Source organism: Anopheles maculipalpis, chromosome 3RL (assembly GCF_943734695.1).
Source record: "Anopheles maculipalpis chromosome 3RL, idAnoMacuDA_375_x, whole genome shotgun sequence".
In the NCBI taxonomy this organism is placed as follows: domain Eukaryota; kingdom Metazoa; phylum Arthropoda; class Insecta; order Diptera; family Culicidae; genus Anopheles; species Anopheles maculipalpis.
In genome coordinates this window covers 49,430,623-49,436,768 of record NC_064872.1, presented here as the reverse complement: position 1 = coordinate 49,436,768, position 6,146 = coordinate 49,430,623, and the positions used below count along the sequence as shown (strand labels likewise).

Below are 6,146 nucleotides of genomic sequence, written 5' to 3'. Positions count from 1 at the left end.
ATAATTGGAGTTTCAAGGTGAAACTGCTCCTCATAAAGGATGGTTGTTGGGAAGCGATCAGTGAAACAAAGCCAGAGGTGGTGACTGAAAAATGGACAAAGAAAGACCAAATAGCAATGGCCACGATCGGTTTATTGGTTGAAGATAGCCAACTATCGTATATTAGAAACGCTGCTTCAGCGAAAGAAGCATGGAACAATTTGGAAAAAGTGCATGTGAAACGTACGTTGAATACAAAGGTGTCGCTAATGCGAAAAATATGTCAGACTAGGTTAGGGCAAAACGGTAATATGGAAACACACATTGCAAATCTGACTGATTTGGTGGCAAAGCTGAACAATGTGCAAGGTAACGCCGTGCTTGACGAACAATGGCTCGTCGCCATTTTGTTCAACAGCCTAACGGAAGAATACGAAACGCTGATAACGGCATTAGAAGTGAGACCCGACGCGGACTTAACAATAGATCTGGTTTCGGGGAAATTGATCGATGAGTGGTTAAAGCACTCGAACCGACAAGAAGTAAAAATGGAAACTGCTTTACATGCTACCTCAAAGGCAAGCAGGGATGAAAAATGTTATTTTTGCAAGCGTCCTGGACACAAAAAGGCAAATTGTGTGAAATGGAAAAAGTGGAAAGAGAATGGCCAAGAAACGAAAAGTAACAAATCCGATCACAAAGTGAATAGTGCTGTTCATGGTACAAAGCCTAATTGGGCGTTCACTACTACAGACGAAATAGGTGCTGGTGTATGGATCTTAGATTCTGGTGCAACTTTTGACAGCAGTGTGAAGGAAGTGATTTGTGTAGCGGATGGTGGAAAAGTAACGTCAATTGGAAGAGGATCGGGCAAATTTATTGCAATCGATAAGAACAATAAGTTTCATACGATAACAATTGATAATGTGTACCTAATTCCTGAAATGAGAGCGAATTTGCTATCGGTACGGCAGTTAGTAGCGAAAGGGTACGAAGTTAATTTTAATTCGGAAGGTGCAACTATCGGTCGAGATGGGGCGATTGGTGTCATTGCACAACCTATTAATAATCTGTTCGTATTAAAGCTGCATGAGTGTATATCGTATGCTGTTACCGAATGTATTCATGATTGGCACCGCAAACTTGGTCATAGAGACATTGCTGCGTTAAAGAGTTTTTCGGTTCCGGGAATGAACATCAGACCATGTAAATGTTCAGATGTATGTGAAGTGTGTATACGGGGAAAAATGCATCGCGTGACATTTCCAAAGGTGTCAAACAGCAAGACAAAAGAAGTAATGGAACTGATTCATTCGGATGTCTGCGGTCCTATGCGTACTGAGACATTAGGAGGAAAAAGATACTTCTTGACGTTTATAGACGATTTTTCAAAGTATACGGTAGTTCATGTTATTCATCGTAAATCGGAAGTACTAGACAAATTTCGAGAGTATGTCGAAATGGTGAAAACCAAATTTGGAAAGAAGCCGAAAGTGTTCAGATCCGACAATGGAGGAGAGTATACTGGAGAAAATTTCAAACATTTTCTGAAACAGAACGGCATTGTTGGACAATTCACCGCACCGTATTCGCCGCAACAGAACGGGACAGCGGAGCGAAAAAATAGATATTTGGTTGAAATGGCTCGCTGTATGTTGTTCCAGGCAGGATTAAAGGATGAATATTGGGGTGAAGCCGTAGTTACTGCAAATTATTTGCAAAATCGTCTTCCATCTCGAACTATATCTGCAACACCATATGAGCTTTGGCATGGAGTTAAGCCAAATATGAGTCATATACATCCTTTCGGTGCTGATGTGTATTGCCATATCCCAGCTGAAAAACGTGGTAAGCTTGATCAAAAGGCAAGAAAACTCAAGCTCATGGGATACAGTGAAAATTCTAAGGCCTACCGCTTGATCGACGTGTTGACATCAAAAATAACGATTAGTCGAGATGTACAATTTTTGCAGTGTAACGAAAAGACACAACTGTATAATAATACAAATGCAATGTCGGAAGAAAACGAGATTTCCACCCCGTTGTTCGAGTCAACAACAGACGAAGTGCAAACTGTCGAGCCTGATGTACATCCAACTGAAGTGTCAATAGATACTGCAACAACGGACACTAATGATCAAGACGATTGGGAAGATGCTCCTGTAGCAGATGAGGAGATGCTGAGGAGATCAACGCGTGCTACTCAAGGAAAACTACCGATGCGGTATGTCTGTCTAGCTGAGACTGCGCTTCAGGAGGAGCCGAAAAATCTAGCAGAAGCGCTGGCGAGTCCTGATAGCTGCAACTGGAGAAAGGCAATGCATGAAGAGCTCGAGGCCATGACACGTAACGATACTTGGGAACTAGTCGATGTCCCAAAAGGTAAGAAAGTGTTGGGTTGTAAATGGGTTTACACATTAAAGCAAACACAAAAGGATACGATTTATAGGTACAAGGCTCGTCTTGTGGCACAAGGATTTAACCAAAACTATGGTATTGAATATGAGGAAGTATTTGCACCGGTCGTTCGTCAAACGACATTTAGGGCGCTCATGTCTGTAGCAGCTAAACATAAAATGATAGTGCGACAATTCGACATAAAGACGGCATTTTTAAACGGAGACCTTGAGGAGGAGTTGTATATGAAACAGCCGCCAGGATTTATCATAAAGAACAAAGAAAGCAAGGTCTGTCGTTTAAAACGTAGCATTTACGGCTTAAAACAAAGTGCTCGCTCATGGAATATCAAATTGCATCAAGTTTTGGAAGGTGATAGGTTCAAAAGGAGCGAAGCGGATCAATGCTTGTACAGAAGGCAAGAAAATGGCAAATGGTGCTATGTATTAATCTATGTAGATGATTTAATAATAGCCAGTGAAGATGAGAATAATTTGTCATCCATAAGCAAGACACTATATAGAAATTTTGAGGTAGTCAACTTAGGGGAAGTTAAAAATTATGTTGGCATAGAAGTAAAATATGATGAGAATGGAGATTATCATATTTCTCAACGAAGATATATTGAGGACATATTGAAATCAACAGGATTACAAGATGCGAAAATATCACAAATTCCTATCGATGTGGGATATTTGAAGCCAACGGAAGAAGATAAACCACTTCCAAATAATTACGAATATCAGAAGCTTATTGGAAAATTATTATATGTTGCATGTAATAGTAGACCTGATATTGCGGCATCAGTATCAATTTTGAGTCGTAAACTCGTCAATCCTACACAGCGAGATTGGAATGAATTGCGAAGAATTGTTCGTTATTTGAAAGGATCGGTAGATCTCAAACTGAGAATAAGTAATCGCTTGGACAAATCAGGATTAGTAGGATATGCGGATGCTGATTGGGCTGAATGTACAGTGAATCGTAAGTCAAATAGCGGATTTCTATTCAAATTTTGTGGAGGTACAATATCATGGGCATGCCGCAAACAAACATGTGTTTCCTTATCAACAGCAGAGGCTGAGTTTATAGCGTTAGCAGAAGCTACTCAAGAAGCAATTTGGCTTCAACGTTTGCTTACGGATTTAGGAGAGAATGTTAAGGTTATGCATCTTAAAGAAGATAATCAATCGTGTTTGAAAATGTTAAATGCGGAAAAATTCAGTAACAGAACAAAACATATAGACACAAAGTACAACTTCGTTAAAGATCTATACAGAAAAGGAAGCATCAAGTATGAATATTGTCCATCAGAAGATATGTTGGCGGATATGCTTACCAAACCTATCGCGCGTATTCGCATTGAGTATCTAAGAAAGCTAAGTGGATTGGAAAAATAAGTAACTGATGTTGAGGAGGAGTGTTGGCATGTACAACATCAGAAATATCATTATGCATGACCAGTGGGAAGTTACTATGTGACAGTGCGATCTGTCAGTAAAATATACATATCGAAATCAGAAATAAACGGGACGTTCAGGAGTGAACACTTGTAAGTGTATGTTTCAAGTTTATTCTCAAAAGTTCATTGAAGCTCATACGGTCTCCGACGTCATCGCAATGCTCGGAGTTAGAGCGCCGCGTGAGTGAAGAAGCAGAGGAGACGAAAGTGGCGAGGCATATAGGTGCAGCTTGCGGAAAGCGCGTGGGTAAGCTCATCACCCCGAACGAAGAACCGTGTACATCCAAACTTCTGGGGAAGTCAGCTTCATCCCAGCATAGTTGTGTCTCAACGTCATCGAAGCGTTTGGCGTTAAAACGTCTCGAAAGACAACAAGCCCTACAGGTCGAACTTCTAATGGCCGAGAAAGAAAGGAAAATGGCAGAGGTCGACCTAAGATGCAAATTGACCGCGTTGAAACTGCAGCATGAGACTCAGCGAAACAACCTGGAGAAGGCGGATAGTTCAGTTCGCTCCTTCGAACAAAAGATCAACGTCGAGAAAGCTCCTACTAAGGCGAGTGATTCGGTGTGCGCTTATAGCATCAATGGTGCGTCCAAAACGGCTGAGTGGGTGAAACGTCAATCGGAGTTTTTCCAGCCACAAGTGTGTTCCAGTAATAAACCCGTACGCCAAGATGCACCGAAAAATGAGACCCCACGAGTCCAAAAGCAATGGAATGGAAACCTGCAGACCACATCGCTGCTAGACAGGTATGGCCTAAAAAACTGCCTACATTTTCAGGAAAGCCGCGAGAGTGGCCAAAGTTTCACAACTATTTTGTGGAGTCGACAAAGGCTTGCGGACTTTCTTCAACGGAAAATATGGCTCGGATGGAAGAGTGTCTTACTGGACCGGTACGGGACGCTGTCGAAGGTTGGCTTGACAACCCCTCATCAGTACCACTGGTGATGAAAACACTACAGCGTCTGTTTGGGCGACCGTCACTTGTCGTGAAAGATCTGCTGGAAAAGGTGCGGCGCATACCAGCACCAAGACCGGAACAGCTGGACGAGCTCATCACGTTTGGTCTTGCAGTGCTACACCTATGTAGCCATCTGAGCAACGCGTATCTATCTCATTACCTGTCGAACCCAGAGCTGCTGGAAGAGATGGTCGAGAAACTACCAGCAACAAGGCAATTGGAGTGGGTTAGGTACAGCGAGGAGCACCTTAAAAGAATTCGGAACCTTCATGGACAAGCTGGTGGACGAGGCATGTGTAGTGACAAAATACATTCCCAAACCTACTACTCATCGAACGGTGTACCGTTCTAACTTACACAACCACGAGTCACAGGCACCAACCGTCGAAGTGAGTCCAACGCCGTGTCCTCTTTGCAAAAACCTGGACCACAAGCTGAGGCAATGCGAAACATTTAAGAGTATGCCTCCGACTGATCGACTCGTCACTGTGACGCGCCTGAAACTCTGCCGCAATTGTCTGGCCAGCCACGGGACGAAGCCCTGCCGATCACGGTACTCCTATGGCATTCCGGGATGCGGCGAAAGGCACCATAGTCTGCTTCACCAATCGCGAGAGGAGAGAACCACCCGAACAGCGCAGTTGCAGATACATCATGACGTGACGAAAACAACCCTGTTTCGTATAGTGCCAGTAACTGTTTTCAATGGGACCAGGCGAATTGATACCCACGCCTTCCTGGATGAGGGTTCATCACTAACACTGGTAGAAGGCTCCCTAGCTACGAGTCTTGGCATCAAGGGAGAACCGGAGCCTCTGGAGCTGAGCTGGACCGCAAACGTGAGAAGGAGAGAAAACTCATCAAGACGTATCAGCCTGGAGATTTCTGCCCGCGGGGGAGAGCGGCGCTATTCTATAGCGGCCGCTCATACGGTTGACCAGCTAAGTCTACCTAACCAAAAACTCAATTTCACCACACTGATAAGTTCTTATGATTACTTACAGGATTTGCCAGACGTTCAACGCGATAATGGAGTCCCTAGAATCCTGATAGGTCTGCAAAAGCACTGTGAAAACAGTGCTAGGGTGGGCGATTTACGGCCCTCATAGCACGAACACCGCGAGTCCACAACCGGCGGTCAACTATCTTCTCAGTGTGGGGCAGCAGCAAGACGACGAGAGTGATACGGCGCTAAATGAAACGCTTCGTCAGTACTTCACCCTAGAGGAAGCAGCCGTAACCAACTTTGGCGAGTTTTTACCAGAAAAGCGAGACATAGCGCCGGCCAGGCAACTACTCGAAAACACAACAGAGCGGCAGAACGGTCGCTTTGTTACTGGTTTA

At 43.8% G+C, this 6,146-nt stretch overlaps 1 protein-coding gene across 1 annotated transcript in view; it reads left to right on the top strand.

Annotated features, from left to right (window-relative positions):
- Positions 1 to 206: 206 nt before the first annotated feature.
- LOC126563154 (uncharacterized) overlaps positions 207 to 6,146 on the top strand; it is a 94,345-nt gene continuing 88,405 nt past the window's right edge. The window contains exon 1 of the mRNA XM_050219779.1: positions 207 to 212. The gene's annotated coding sequence lies outside the window, so the exon portion shown is untranslated. The remainder of the gene's footprint in view (positions 213 to 6,146) is intronic.